The 16,308-nt window shown below is 44.1% G+C and overlaps 1 protein-coding gene across 11 annotated transcripts in view; it reads right to left on the reverse strand.

Annotated features, from left to right (window-relative positions):
- LARGE1 (LARGE xylosyl- and glucuronyltransferase 1) overlaps nucleotides 1-16,308 on the reverse strand; it is an 851,853-nt gene that overhangs the window by 733,789 nt on the left and 101,756 nt on the right. Inside the window, exon 1 of one of the 11 annotated variants that reach the window (XM_016939064.4) lies at nucleotides 6,455-7,381. The exons of the other annotated variants lie outside the window; for them this stretch is intronic. The gene's annotated coding sequence lies outside the window, so the exon portion shown is untranslated. Of the gene's footprint in view, nucleotides 1-6,454; nucleotides 7,382-16,308 lie in introns of those variants that run through there. 11 annotated transcript variants of the gene reach the window in all.

Here is a 16,308-nt window from a genome sequence, read left to right on the forward strand (position 1 = left end):
GTCTTTCCCCTTGCTACATTTTATGATTATTATTTTTTGAAATTAAGGTGACATTCACATAAAATAAAATGAACTATTTTAAACAACCCAGAGGCATTTATTTAGTGCATTCACAATGTTGTGCAACCACCACCTCAATCTAATTCCAAAACTTTTCCATTAACTCCAAAACAAAACCCCACACCCATCAGGCAGCTTCTGCCCTTTCTCCCTCCCTCCCAGCCCCTGGTAATAACCAATGTATGTTCTGTCTCCATAAATTTACCCACTCTGGATATATCTTATGAATAGGATCAAACAATATGTGATCTCTTGTATCTGACTTCTTTCTCTGCCCCTTGCTAGAAATTAAGTTTATGGCAACAGTTTTGCAAGCTTCCTGTGAGGTGTTGGGAGCATCAGATACTGAAACCAAAACCAGAAGTGGGTAGCTGAAGCAAATGGAGCTAGGGACACACGTGAGCAAGCTGCAGTCCAAAAGTCTGGCCTCCAGGGCAGCCTAGAGTCTCACCAATAAGCCTGGCACATTTTCCAGCCCCAGTGTTTACAGGATCTTCTGCAGGAACACCTCTTGACATAATCACATACATCAAGAGGACAAACAGTTCCTTGAACACTTTCCGAGAATATGGCTGTATCATTACATTGAAATTATCTGTAATGTGACATCTCCTCAACTATAAGCTCCTTGAAAACAGGGCAAGAGCTAATTCATCTTTGAATCTGGGTACCCAGAGCCGTGTACGGGCCTTAGAAGGCTCTCAGTGATGCAATGATGCCAGCTGTGCTGCTCGGAGGAAGATAATAAGACTCAGAGCTGACTTCAAATCCTCTTCCTTGGCCGGGCGTGATGGCTCATGCCTGTAATCTCAGCGCTTTGGGAGGCTGAGGCGGGTGGATCACAAGGTCAAGAGATCGAGACCATCCCGGCCAACATGGTGAAAACCCATCTCTAGTAAAAATACAAAAATTAGCTGGGCATGGTGTCGCGTGCCTGTAGTCCCAGCTGCTCTGGAGGCTGAGGCAGGAGAATCGATTGAACCTGGTAGGCAGAGCTGCAGCGAGCTGAGATCTCACCATTGCACTCCAGCCTGGCGACACAGTGAGACTCCGTCTCAAAAAAAAAAAATCCTCTTCCTTGCAATTTCAAACCATGCAACTTCCACAAAGACAGCTGGATAGGCAGTTTGTTTGCAGCAGGTAAGGCAACAAGTCATTAAAAGCAAAGCTCTAGAGACAGTGTGTCTGTATGCAAATCCCAGCTCTCCCACCTCCAAGCTATGTGACCCTGAGTTAATTTCTTAACTTCTCTGTGCTCAGTTTCATTATCTGCACAATCAGGAGGACAGTCATGTTACCTGCCTCACAGGACTGTTTGGGATTAAATAAATTAATCTACACGATTAATTATTAGGAACCAGCATGTAGTAGGTGTTCAATAAGCATTCACTTTCGTAACCAGGTCTTTAGTTTTTTAAAAATAGACTTTATTTTTTAGGATCACAGCAAGATAGGAAGGTATAGAGAGATTTCCCATATACCTCCTGCTCCCACATATGCACAGCTTCCCCCAATCTCAACATCCCCCATCAGAGTGGTAAGTTTCTTACAACTGGTGAGCCTACATTGATACATCATTATCGCCTAAAGTCCACTGTTTACATGACAGTTCATTTTTGATAAATATCTTATTGGTTTTGAGGAATATGTAATTACACATATCATACAGAGTAGTTTTACTGCGCTAAAAATAGTCTGAGCTCTGCTGATTCATCCTTTCCTCTTCCCAACCCCTGGCAACCACTGATCTTTTTACTATCTCCAGAATTTTGCCTTTTCCAGAATGTCACAGTTGGAAAACAGTAAGTAGCCTTTTCAAATTGGCTTCTTTCATTTAGTCATATGTATTTAAATTTCTTCCATGTCTTTTCATGGCTTGATGGCTCATTTCTTTTCAGCACTGAATAATATTCCATTGCCTGGATGTGCTATGGTTTATTTATCCATTCACCTACTTAAGGACACCTTAGCTGCTTCCAAGTTTTGGCAATCATGAATAAAGTTGCTTTAAACACCTATGTGAAGGTTTCTGTGTGGACGTAAGTTTTCAGCTCCTTTGGGTAAATACCAAGTTGTGAGATTCTGGGTTGTATGGTAAAAGTATGTTTAGTTGCATATGAAACTGCCAAACTGTCTTCCAAAGTGGCTATACCATTTTGCATTCTGACAGCAACAAATGAGAGTTCCTGTTGCTCCACATCCTCATCAGCATTTGGTGGTGCCAGTGTTTCAGGTTTTGGCCATTCTAATAAGTGTGTAGCAGTATGTCACTGTTGTTTTATTTGCATTTCCCTGATGACATACGACATGGAGCATCTTTTCATGTGCTTATCTGCCATCTGCATATTTTCTTTGGGGAGGTATCTGTTAAAGTCTTTGATCCACTTTTTAAATTAGGCTGTTCTCTTCTTGTTATGTTCATCCAACTCCTTATGGGGAGAAAAGAAAGATGAAGCCTTGCCAGAGTGCTGAGACTCAGCAAGAACACAAAAGCAGCCCCTCCCTGCCCCTACCACCAAGGTGCATGGCACAAATAGGTTGAGGGGAATCCAGATAGTAAGTTTTCTCCAGTAATATGCAAATGATATCAAACAGTATTTATGGAATGTTTACAAAGCACAAGGCACCCTGCACAACGCTGGGATCATAAAGAAGAATAAAGCCCCGTATTCCCCTGCCCTGACAATGCTCACCACCCCACATGTGAGCCGGATCAATTTCACAGTGACGAGTACACTGGAGTTGCACTTCTTTGAGGATGTAACAAAAGGAACCAGTGTTTCATGCAAAGTCTATCCTCTTCACATTTTCCCATGAACTGTTTGTGAACTTCCAAAGCAGTAGTTGAAGACAGACCCAGTAGCACCATTAAACCTATTTCCCCCTCAGCCTCAGAACCTGGGCACAAGCTCTTAACACTGCCTGGTGGGTCTCAAATCCCAGACCCATCTTCATCCATTCTTCTCTCCTTATTCAGAAACTCGGTACATCCTTCCCTAACCCCGCCCACCCACCCCATGTATTAAAAAGCTCAGGTCCTGCCAGGCGCAGTGGCTCACACCTGTAATCCCAGCACTTTGGGAGGCAAAGGTGGGCGGATCACCTGAGGTCAGGAGTTCAAGACCAGCCTGGCCAACATGGAGAAACCCCATCTCTACTAAAAGTACAAAAATTAGCTGGGCGTGGTAGTGGGTGCCTGTAATCCCAGCTACTCAGGAGGCTCAGGCAAGAGAACTGCTTGAACCCAGGAGGCAGAGGTTGCGGTGAGCTGAGATTGCGCCACTGCACTCCAGCCTGGTGACAGAGTGAGACTCCATCTCAAAAAAAAAAAAAAAAAAAAAAAAATCAGGTCCTGTGTGATGTATTTCCCTAGCCTCCTTCACTTTTCTAGATGGAGCTACCATTTATACTTATGAACATACACAACTATATGTTCCATGCCCTCAATAAGCAGTGAGCTCAGAGAATACGCCTGTTTTGACCAGCACTGGCTCCCAAAAGCTTAGCACAACACCTGTGCATAGCACATAGGAAGTTGTCAATAAATATGTATTATTAGATGCAAGGACAGATGGATGAATAGACTGAATTTCCAGAGAGGTGTGGGCCTCACACTCTGCATGTCTAAACCAGCACTTTCCAATGGAAATATTATATAATGCTAGTTAGCCACATGTATAGTTTTTCATTTTCTAGTAGCCACATTTTAAAAAGAGCTAACAGGTGAAACTAATTTAAATAATATACCTTATTTCCTCCAATGTATGAAAATATTATTTCAACATATCATCAATATAAAAATAACTAATGAGATATTTTATAGTTTTCCATACTAAATATTCAAGATCAGATGCATATTTTACACTTAAGTACATCTCAATTGGGGTGCTAAATTTTCAATGACTGAAGTGAAATAGTACCTGCAAAACCAGAAGCTTGTGTTAAAAAAAAAAAAAAAAAAAAAAAACTTTACACTGCTTCACTTTTTAGATGTAATAAAGATTTTACAATTTGCAGTTCAGTTCCTCAGTGGTACTAGCCACATTTCAAGCACTTGTAGTTATAGGCGGGTGTTGCTACCACCCAGGAGAGCACAGAAAAAAAACTACAGTAGTCTGCATGCAACAGACACCAGATCTCTCACTCTGAACAAGACACAGCATGGGGGATGGGAAGAGAACTAACATTTATTATGACGAAATTATAAAACTTTTCAACCCATTATCTCATGGAATACGTAACAATCCTACAAAATAGGTATTGCTGTTTTCACGTTTGCAGGTAAAGAAATTGGTTGAGAGAGTTTACACTGACCAAGATCATATAGCTAGCAAGTGCTGGTCAGGATCTGAACCAAGGACTGGCTGAACCCAAAGCCATAGCCCGATACTCTTGGTCCCACAGTACTCTCTGGACCTCCGCTGAAGGCAGTAAAATCTCCCTCTTGACTCCCCAGAAGCAAATTACATAAGGCACATGAATCCAAGATTCTACAATGGTGTGGTGGTTCTCATATTGTTCACAAATATCAGCTCTTCAGCTCTGAGCACATCAAGGTAGAACTTCTCTGCCCCAGAACAGCCATGGGACCTACTCTGGCCAATGAAATAAGAATGCATGCAACTCACTGCAAGCTTTAAGAACCATTATGCGCCCTTTTCTCTCTACCTTAAGGACTAGCAAGAGTCCTGATAGAGACTGCCTCACTATCAGGATCCCAGAGTGAAGACAGCATGCAGCAGTGCCATGAGTAGCCTGTGACGGACTTGTAGTACGGGGTGAGGGATGAATTTTTTTTTTTTTTTTTGAGATGGAGTCTTGCTCTGTTGCCCAGGCTGGACTGCAATGGCGCGATCTTGGACCACTGCAACTTCCGCCTCCCGGGTTCAAGCAATTTCCCTGCCTCAGTCTCCCAAGTAGCTGGGACTACAGGTGTGCGCCACCGCGCCTAGCTAATTTTTGTATTTTTAGTACAGACGGGGTTTCACCATGTTGGCCAGGATGATCTCGATCTCCTGACCTCGTGATCTACCTGCCTCGGCCTCCCAAAGTGATTTTTTTGTTCTATGTGAGATCTGTTACTGCAGCATAACCTAACCTGCCCCCGACTCATATAAACATGATTAATGCGTGAGTGGAAGATGGGTAAATTGGGTGTTCAGGGAAAAGTGGGTGATTCTGAGCTCTTGCTTATGTTAACTGCAATAACCCTGCAGTCTGCTCCTCCATAAAGTCAGTCAAAAGGCTATTAGACCACCAGCTGTGGTGGGGTCTGGTTTCATCCCTACTGGTATTACTGTATTTCTTACAAATAGCTCATTAAGGCAATTATCAGTCATTAGCACAGTAGCCTGAGCAACAGTACAAGCACACACATTAATAAAACATAATTTAGCAGAGCAAGTAAAGACATGAACAAACTAGGCTCCCTTGTGGGACACTCGTGGCTGAAGAGAATTTCCACTACACTAAAGCCAGGCACTCTGGAGAAGTATGCCAATCTCAGCACCTCTTAAGTGATCATTTGCATGAGCTTCAGTTCAACCAACAAAACCTGAGTCTTGAAGGATTACTAGGAGTCTGACAGGGAGAAAAAGTTAACAGGCTTTCCAAGGAAAAAAAGATTTCCCAAATATTCACAACGTGGAAGAGCATGCTGTATTTAGGAAGTGGTAAAATCATGATTTGGTATATAGAGGTGGGGCCCAAGACCAGGAAAGAAGGCCAGAGCCCAACTGGGAACAGCTTTATTACGTCACGGTAAATTGTTCAAACTTTTTCTAGAGGCAAGAAGAAGTAATCAAAGAGGCTCAAGCAGGGAATGCCATGAGCTGCTCTGAGCCTTAGAAAAGTCATTCTGGCAGTATAAGAATGATGGATTAGGAGACACAGGAAGGAGGAGGCCGGAGCATCAGCTAGTGAAATACTTCAGGCCAGGGATAATGGGAGCCCAGCCCAGCACTGTGACAAATGGAAAGAAAAAGACCAGAACACAGGAAATGGGCTGACCAGGGCTTAGCGCTCAATTGCATGACCTAAGTAAGAGAGGAACAAGGAAAGGGGAAATTGGCTACAGAAAGTCTCTAAGGATGACTCTGAGATTTCCACCTTGGGCATATAACAATGCATTAAAAGGGACTACTGGAAACTAATTTGACAGGTTCAACCCAGGTGGCAAATGCAGAAAACGATTAACAACATGTACACACAGACATTAAAAACTCATTTATTTTCCCACTCAAGGGCACTTAATATCTAAGGTTCCAGGAGCACATGCCCCAAAGGGCTGGACCACGAAGTTAGGGCTATGCTAAGCTCCAGGTATGCTCTAAAACATATTGGGAATTGTGCCTGGCCTCCCCTGCCTTCTCACGGTTCTGACATAGCATCTCACCTGCCCAGAACTTGTGACAGTCACTTGGCTTCATTTTGGACGAGGCTCTTTTTGACATGTAATGTCTTCTATTCGTTACTTCCCCCAGACACATGCACAAGTGATGACTCTCTCTTTGCATACTGCGGTGCCTTTTCTCTTCATTCAGGTCTCCTAGGAAAACTGAGATTCAAACGAGAGCCTCCTGCTGTGCATTTTCCAGCCAGGGTGCATTGTCATTAGTGAGGCCTCACTCAATCACACGTTCATCTTTGATCCGCCGGGTTGAAGGCACAGATGGCGCAGGCCTCACCAGGCCATCCTGCCCATCTATCAGTCCCTCTGCAATGATCCCCTTGGGGTTCTGGGCTATTACCAAGTTTTCCTTTGTGTGGATATTTCATTCCATAAGCACAGTCAAGCCTCAACAGCTGTCCAGGCCAACAAAGATCAAGAAGTTTCTTCACAGTTTATTTGCTCATTCAACACACAGGTACTATGCCCTGACAACACGCCAGGCCCTGTGCTAGACAATGAAGCACAGAGATGAAAACCGTCCGTCCTTCAAGAAGTCCACAGCCTCCTCAAGGAGACAAAGATATTAAAAGACAAATAAAACAGAGATATTTAATGCAACTAGCACTGTTTGCTTTCTGGTTTTCTCCCATTAGGTGGTACCAAATTGGCATATGAATACAGACTATTCTCTTAGTATTGGTTTAAATGGTGGTATGAAGTACATCTACTGCATTAAGAAGTGCCACTCTAGGCCGGGCGCAGTGGCTCACCCCTGTAATCCCAACTCCTTTGGGAGGTCAAGGCAGGTGGATCATCTGAGGTCAGGAGCTCGAGACTAGCCTGGCCAACATGGCAAAATCCCGTCTCTAGTAAAGATACAAGATCGTGCCATCACTCCAGCCTGGGCAACAAGAGCAAAACTCCGTCTCAAGAAAAAAAAAAAAAAAAAAAAGAAGTGCCACTCTAAGAAGCAACAAGCTTCCCCAGGCAAGACTGTCAAGCCCTAGTCCTGAGAAGCTTGTGGAAATACACCAGGATTGCATGCTCTTTTGTTCATCTCCGATAGTCAAATGCCACAAGACCAGAAACAAAACATAGTTCCAGCAATGTCCCACACACACATCTTGGTGTAGGACAGATGTGTCTGACATCTGGGATCTCTTCTGCTCAACGGCCCACCAGATACATAAAACAGAATTGAGAATGGTGACCATTCATCTTCAGAAATGTTGAAGTCTTACTCATTCCCATTTGGACACAACCATTGAGGAACAACATACAGCTTCTGTTCGACCTTGGCTGTGGGCTCGATGACAAAACACTACTGCAGGATGTTCCATCTTTTCTGCCTAGTAAAGATCTCATGGTGAAATGCATCTTCACAGTGAAGACAGGAAGCCCAGGTACCCTTGAACTCCATCCTTTTCTCCATCTTGACTGGTATCTCCAGTTTTTCCCAAACTCTTGCATTCTGCGATGCTCCCAACTTCAGCCTTAAATACCTTATAGGAAAATCTCCACATTAGAACAAACGTCACATTAGAACAACTCAATGAACACTGAACAAACATGCAAGGAGGGAAACAAGTATTTACTGAGTGTTTAAATCATGCCAGAGATACTCCACACTCTTGCAACAAGCCTAAAACGTAAATATTAATTTTTCCTGTTTAGAGAAAAAACTTTAAAAAGCATCACTGAAGTTAACTTACGTATCTCGATGGGGGAAGAAAGACATGCTGAGGCCAAGAGTGTAAATCATATCTTGTCTCCAAAATTAATATCCTTTCCATGACATAGTATTCACTCTTGTTCGACCATTTCAAATTCCAGAATGCTCTCCAAGAAAGGCTAGTCAGATGGACTGTCAACCTCTTCTAAGTGCCTCTATCACTCAAATCATTCTCTTCAACCTGACCTCACCCCTGAAAATCTATCCCTAAAGCTAAGACACTAAGCACATGTCAGGCAAGCAAATCATGCTTTTCCAACAGTCCCCAATAGGGCCCAACAGGGTCAAATACTTTGGTTCCTGACACATCAGTAACAATAATAATGACTGTGATGGTTAGTTTTATGTTTCAACTTGGCTAGGCTATGGTCCCCAGTTACTTAATCAAACACTGTCCAGGTGCTCTGGTAGTTATTTTGTAGATGTGGTTAATATCTACAATCAGTTGACTTTAAGTAAAAGAGTCTATCCTCAATTGTATTGATGGGCCTCATCTAATCAGCTGAAGGCCTTAAAAGGAAAAACTGAGTTTTCCTGGAAGAGAAATTCTGCCTCTGCCTCAGGACCACAGCTTCATTTTCTGCCCAAGAGTCCAGCCTGCCAGTGTGACCTACCCACAACTTTGGACTTAGCCCTACAATCACATAAGCTAATTCCTTAAAATCAAGGTGTGTGTGTGTGTGTGTGTGTGTGTGTGTGTGTGTGTGTTTGTACAACTACACCATCCTATTGGGTCATTTCTCTGGAGAACCCTGACTGATACTAACATATGCATAATGTAATTTCATACAGGCTATTTGATACTCACAACAGGTCACCTATGTAAGTATGATCGCCTTTTGTTCAAGTGAAGAAACTGCAGCTCCCTGCCTGCAGCGAAACAACATGTGCAAGGAACACACAGACATTAAACGACAAGGCCATAATTTAGACTCATATCTTCAACTCAACATGGTATGCTGCTTTCCGCAAGACACACTGCCCTCCAAAAGTCACCATAATTCCTAATAAGAATAGCCCAGTAAAGGAGGAGATTTAATGATCTGCCACTGAATATATCTAGAAAAACAGTCCAAGGAAGATGCAAGCCCACAGCCCAGCCAAACTGGTTCTTCTCACTTTTTGTTGGGGCAGCACAGTCTGGCAGCCTAGCACGTTCAGTTTCTCCCAGGACAGTAGTGAGACCAAAGGAGAACTGAAGAAGGGCAGAAGCTAGAACTTCCTCCGGTCCTCATCACCTCGTCTAAGCCAGAGACCTCACAGTCTGCACCCTTATCATTGTTGTCCAGCTGTTCAACGTGAATGGCAAAATCATTGCTCTTCATTAATTCACTGGAAGCCTTCATGCAAACCTCATTAAGAGGCACAGTAATTGTTCTGTGAATATTGCCCATTTTCCAATTATGTTCCTTTCCTCATGCCGGGAGAATGTGCCATCAGAGAAAAAGCACTGGGTTGCCTTCATCTGTTTTAAAATAAGTGGTTGAGGGACTGGCTTTTGATGGTGGCTTCTACAACCAGAAAGGACTCTTCAGCCAAGAACCATTCTTAGTAATCTGATGGTGTGCAAAGTGCAAACATCTGTCTATCAACCCAGCCCAGGGACTCACACACCTGGGCTTGCCACTTCAGGGAAGAGACTGCCTGGCCATGAGTTCTCAGCAGAGAATTGTAGCAAGGATCTGAACTCTGTCTTTCTGTGAACCACACCGGAAGGCATGTATGTATTCACATCCATGCAGATGGCTCAGCAGAGCCCTGTGAGTGTGCAGTCTCATGCATCTGCAGAGAACCAGAAAGGGTTTGTGGGGAGAGTAAAATCACGAGGAGAGGTGCCATGGAAGTAAGAGATTCAGCTGCTAAACCATTTGCAGATCATCATAAGTACTACTTATGAGACTATCAACTGTTCATCACCTCCAAAAACACAGGCAACCCTCCTGAGTCCAATTATCTCCAAACTTTTCCTCTTTCGCATTCAATGTTGTCATTAAATAAGCAAACAAAGACATGGCCTGGTGTTCTGATGCCCACACTGTTTTTACAAATAAAAAGGGTCTAAGAGTGATGGGAACTCCAGGCCTGACTCAGCGAGCAACCTCTGTGGGCTGCGGGCGAAGAAATGAAGAGCAAAAATTCATCCATGAACAGGGCAGGACAGCATCTGGATTTTCATGCTTGGTTTCATCCTCCATAAGCAGTCTGGCTTCCAGGTAGGTAGGCAGACTCTTAATTTGTTCAAGTTGTTATAACAAAATGCCACCGACTAGGTAGCTTATAAACAACAGGCATTTATTTCTCATAGTTCTAGAGGCTGGGAAGTCCAAGGTCAAGACAACAGCAGATTCAGTGTCTGGTGAGAGTCTGCTTTCTGTTCACAGATGGCCCACTTCTTGCTACGTCCTCACATGGTGAAAGGCTCCCTTGTGCCTATTTTTAAGGGCACTAATCCCACTCATGGGGGCTCCACCCTCAAGACCTCACTGCTCAAAGGCCCAACTCCTAATACCCTCACACAGCAGGTTAGATTTCAGCATACAAATTCTGAGGGGGCGCAAACATTCAGACCACAGCAGGCAGGCAGGCGGGAGGGCGGGTGGACATACAGACAGACGGATGCACGGATGGATGGATGGATGGATGGACAGATGGATGGATGGATAGATAGATAGATAGATAGATAGATAGATAGATAGATACAGAAAGACAGATACAGACAGACAATGTTTTTGGGGTCAAGATTCAAATTCAGGCATATCTGGCCACCAAAATTAATATCCTTTTCACAACGCAGTGTTCATTCTCAATCATTTCAAATTCCAGGATGCTCTCCAGGAAAAGTGAGTCTAACGCACTGCCAACCTCCTCTAAGTGCCTCTCTCACTCAAGTCATTCTCCTCAACCTGACCTCACCCACCACAATCTGCCCCTACAGCTAAGACCCTGGGAAGTCGGGGTGGAGGGGTGCATGTATATACAAACACACACATATACATTTATATGTGTATATATGTTTCTATACATACACACATGTATATACGTATATAGACATACATACATGCATACACATATACATACAATCAAATATATACGCTGGAGGCTCGGCAGTTTCCCTATGGTTCGCCTCTGCCAGGCACACAAGTTTCTTCACAACCTGGTGCTTGCCAACAGCCTTGTCTCCCATCTAGCCCCTTTGAAGGCACACATTTTCAAAGTCAAATATCAGTAGACTTGCAGGTACTGACACCTCCACTTAGAGGTATTTAAAGCACTTGTCTACTAGATACTTTCTAAGCCCTTTGCATATATATAAATTCATTTAAAGCTCTAAATAGCTCTATGAGGGAGTCAGTACTGCCACCCCATTTTACAGCCATAGACAGATCACTCGTTTGTGTTTCTCTCTCTCTCTCTTTCGCAGGGGACCCGTGGGGCAGACCCCACAACCTTCATGGCTGCATACCCAGCACGCTATCCATTGTTCCCCTGACAGCCAAGCCCAATCCACTGCAGAAAAGAGTGTTTGAGTTGTTGCACATCCAGATAAGAAGGGACCACAGAGAGGTAACAGCAAAAGTCTAGAGCACAGAGCTGCTCGAACTGGACTCAGCTGCCTGGTGAAGTTGGGGGCAGGGAAACTCATGCTGGCTAAACAGCTGTCTAATAAATCTGCCCTAGCATCACAGACAGGCTCTCACCGATATTAGCATTCAGTAGTACACCTTCTGTTGGCAAATGCTTCATTGTCATTTTTATTAGTTATGCCTTACAACTTCCCCGCTAGGTCAATATTATCAAGGGGGTCAGCGGTAAGGTAGGACAAAATCATTATCCACTCATGATAGATGGAGAAGCTGAAGGAGGGAGGAAAGGGGGAGGAGAGGAAGGAAGAACAGGGTAGCATGGTGGTGCAGGCAGCTTCACACTGCGGAGGAAGGGCCTTTACAGGCAGATGACCTAGGTTCAGACCCCAGATCCACAACTAATTTAACCTTGGACAGGTTCTATGCTTTAGTTTCTCTCCTGTAAAAATGGGGATGGTTCATGTCTCCACCCTTGGATTAGGCACTGGTCCCCCAGCCACATGGTAGCTCCTTCTCATAGGGCTTCTTGAGACTCACACCTTCCCATCCAGCTGTGCCCCCTCAAGTCACTTACCAAACCCTGCTGTCTTCAGTTGATTCAGGGCATGGGTTAAAATCCGAAATCGTCGTATTTGCTTATAGTTTGTTTGTAGTCTGTTGCTGCAAGGAGAACATACACTCTACAAGGACAGGAACCCTATCAGCTCACTCAGGGATGTCTTTCCAGAGCCTGATAAATTATAGGTGTTCAATGAATATTTTCTGAATAAATATAGGACAGGGGAAGGAAGGAAGAATAAGAGGGAGAAAAGAGGAGGGGAGGAAGTTCATTCAGCAGCTGCACCAGCTTGTAACTGACCTGAGAGAAAGAAGGGGGACTGTGGCCCTGAGAAGAGCCCTAGAAAAAGGGAGGTTCCCAATCAGTATTTGTTGATAGCCTGTAAAAGCCTAACTTTTCCCTCCTGAATAAATTAAGCTTGTTCCTTCTGCTTCTTGAGGGCAGCCTCTCTGTATCCTGCCCTTCTGTGCTTCATGGACCAGAAGAAATGATACACAGCAAATACCTACCGAACCATGAAAACAAAGCAGATTTGCCTGTGATTTTTGTTGGTTGTTAAACACTTTAGACACCCAAGGACCAGGGAGCCCAGTGGCTTTTTCGAGGCAAATTGGCAGGGTAAGAACTCAGCAGGGCAAGAGTCCAGGACTTCCCCCACCTTCAGGAAGTTTGTACACCGTGGTCTCCCTTGGGTGGGCTGAAAGTTCTATTAGTCTCTCCACAACTAGATTCTGATTAGGGCTGCAGGCTACACCGCATTCCTATTTCCCAGCACCATCCCAGAAACGGGTGCCTAATTACTTGGGCACATGGTATGTGCTCAATAAATACCAACTGATGGCTGATTTATCATCATGCTCAAAAACAACTTCAAAGGCCACCAGTTTGAGGAGGACTGGATGGAGTGACGTCACCAGCAGCCCAGTCCCAGATGTCAAACCACTTCAGAGTTCACACGGGCTCCTGGGGGCTTTGGGATCCAAAAGTATGGATCACAACAGCCAACTTTTGTCAGTCCCATCATCATATCTCATTATGTCTTCTCCCAGTGGTGTGTGAGTACAAAGCTCTTCATTGCGCTAATATTCTACAAAGTTCATGGCAGAGCTGAAAAATGAGCTATTCCACACATATGAATGCTCTGGATGACATTTTTAAAGTTCAGACCTTCTGGTCACAAGCTCTATCCCTCTGCTGTCCTCTAACAATCTCAGGTTTTTCTCCCCTTGCCAACTACGCCACCATCCAGGGCAACTCCAGCAGGCCTGTGGCTGTCCATCCACAGGCTGTTTCACCAAATCCTTAATTTCCCTGATACCAACAAACCTCCCCACCGAGCCTCCTTAGCACCAGCTCCAGCCCTTGACATCATCTAAGGGTTGAAGTCAACTGCCTTGACTTCAAATAATTAAGTTACCTTTATTAATTACCTAATCCCACTAAATCCACCTCATTTAATCCCCACCTCCTCAACCACCCTTTCCACTTTCCCATGGGGTGAAAGACTGCCCTGAATCTGAACCTTGCCTACTCCATAAAAAATCTCTGTAACCCTAAGGAAATTTGTGTGTTTCCAAGAAACTCAGTTTCTTCTCCTATACTCTGGGCCATTTGTGGACAGCTAGCTGTTCACCAAAGCCTGGGCACAGGATGAGACACTTCCTAGCCTCTATACAGTGAGGTGTGACCATGTGACCAAGTCCTAGCCAGTAGGACATGTGCAGCGTGATGTGGGCCCTACCCGCAGGTAATGCCCTCCGCTAGCTGGACATCAGTGTCTAGAGCTTGCATGTGGATGGTCCAGGGTGGTTCCTTAAGCCGGGGTCACTGTGTGGAGCAGAGACACCTCCCCTGCTTTCACTCACCCCACATAGTTACTCATTCTGTGAGTGCAAAATAAACATCCCGGGTCATTATGAATTTGGGGGTCCATTCAGCCTGCTTTAACTAATGCACCATTCTTCCTGCCTAAAGGAATAGTTATGCTGATTAAATAATGAAAATTTGCAAAACCCGCCATATAAGATCTGACATAAGGCCTGACAATAGATGTTTTTAATTTTTCTTCCCTTTATTTTCTCCCATAGCATATTGCCATAACTTCTATTCTCATTTTATGTTTATTAATTTTTTTAGAGACAGGGTCTCACTTTGTCACCCAGGCTGGAGGGTAGTGGCACAATCCTAGTTCGCTATAGCCTCAAACTCGGGGGCTCAACAGATCCTCCCACCTTAGCCTCCTGAGTACCTGGGACTACAAGCGCATGCCACCATACCCGGCTAATTTTTTATTTTTAGTAGAGATGAGATGGGGGTCTCGTGGTGCTGCCCAAAGTGGTCTAGAACTTCTGGCCTCAAGCAATCCTTCCGCCTCAGCCTCCCGAAGTGCTAGGATTATAGGCTTGAGCCACCATCCACAGCCTCTCATTTTAAAGTGTTGGAGCTAAATACTATAGGATAAAATAAAGAAGAAAAATATTAATCACACACCAATTATATTGGCAGGCCCTATACTTCCTCTCTACCCCAGTGCTACCATTTGATTCACCACCTTCTCATTCATCGTGGCACCTGAACCAGGCTTGCTATATCCACACTTGCCCTTTTCTTCTAGTCCTTGTCCCTGCTGCTGCTCAGGAGACACATGCTGTCTAACCAACCCCAGCAATGCTACACCCCTGCTGGAAACCTCCAGAGGCTCCTCCTGGGCTAAGTGCACCACCCCCTCTTCTGCCTCCCACATGGCTCTCTGTTCCAGGGTAGCTGACACCCTGCACCAACACAATACATTTACTCGTCAGTTTCACAACCCTGGACTGCAAGCTCCTTGAGGGCAGGAATCTTCCTTAATCACCACCGTATCTATTGCAGCCTTCTCTTTAGTCACCAGGGATACAGTGGTGAAGAGAACAAACAAATATCTCTGTCCTCCCAAGATTCTCCTTCAGTTTAAGAATCTCTAATTGCTTCATGGCTGGCAGATGTTCTGACAAAGGCAGAGAGGGCATTAGGAGAATCCCAGCTTCACCCACAAATGCTGTCACTTCCTAAGCACAGACGACGTTGGTTATCTTCTCCAAGTCTCAACGTCTTCATCGTTACGAAGTTAGAAAGAAATGGCAGCTACTGAGGGCTACTGTAGGGTCAAAGGAGATGGTGTAGCCAAAAAAAAGCTTGGAACAGTGCCTGACACACAGCAAGCAAATACTAGTTTACCTCCCCATCCTGAAATGATAAACTCCTAGAGTGCAGAGGCCATGACTTACACTTCTCATTCTTTCCCCACCATGCCTTACAAATATAAACCACGTCTGACAAATGTTTGTCTGACTAATGAGATGGTAAGGATGTCCAAGAAAGTGAGCCAAAGGTATTTAGAAAGATTTCTCTCCACCAGCCTGCGTAAAGAGCGTCTAACAGCATGCCGAGAAGGGAACAGAGTGGAGGTAACAGGCAAGTCTGCTCCAATGATGACTTGTACCCTCCTTAGCCCCAATCAATGACTCCCTTTGACCACTGTAGCCCATATTTTTCCCAGCAGAAAGGTGTGTGTATGTATACATATGTATGTGTGTATATGCTATGAAAGGAGTTCAATTTTCAATACATTATTGGAAATCTTCAACAATCATTATGATGAATAAGAAAAAAATAGGAACAGAGGAATTAGACTGAAAAGCCTGCCCAAGTGCATTAAAAACTTCATGTGAAGGAAATGGAAAACGATAAACAGCGATGTCCCAATCACTCAGGTTCCGTTTAAGTGACTTTTTTAGGTTTTTTTTTTTGTTTTTTTTTTAAAGAGCTGTTTCTATTGCGGGTATATTTAGTTTTAACTAAGTGAAAAGATACTTCCCTGATCTTGTAATCTATAATAAATATATTCTAAATTTTTCTTAATGATCCCAGTTAATTATGTATTCCCAACCTTGGCCTGATGCCTGGTATAGGCACTATGTAGCATTAAATCTCACTAAGCTGC

This window comes from Pan troglodytes, chromosome 23 (assembly GCF_028858775.2).
Source record: "Pan troglodytes isolate AG18354 chromosome 23, NHGRI_mPanTro3-v2.0_pri, whole genome shotgun sequence".
In the NCBI taxonomy this organism is placed as follows: Eukaryota; Metazoa; Chordata; class Mammalia; order Primates; family Hominidae; genus Pan; species Pan troglodytes.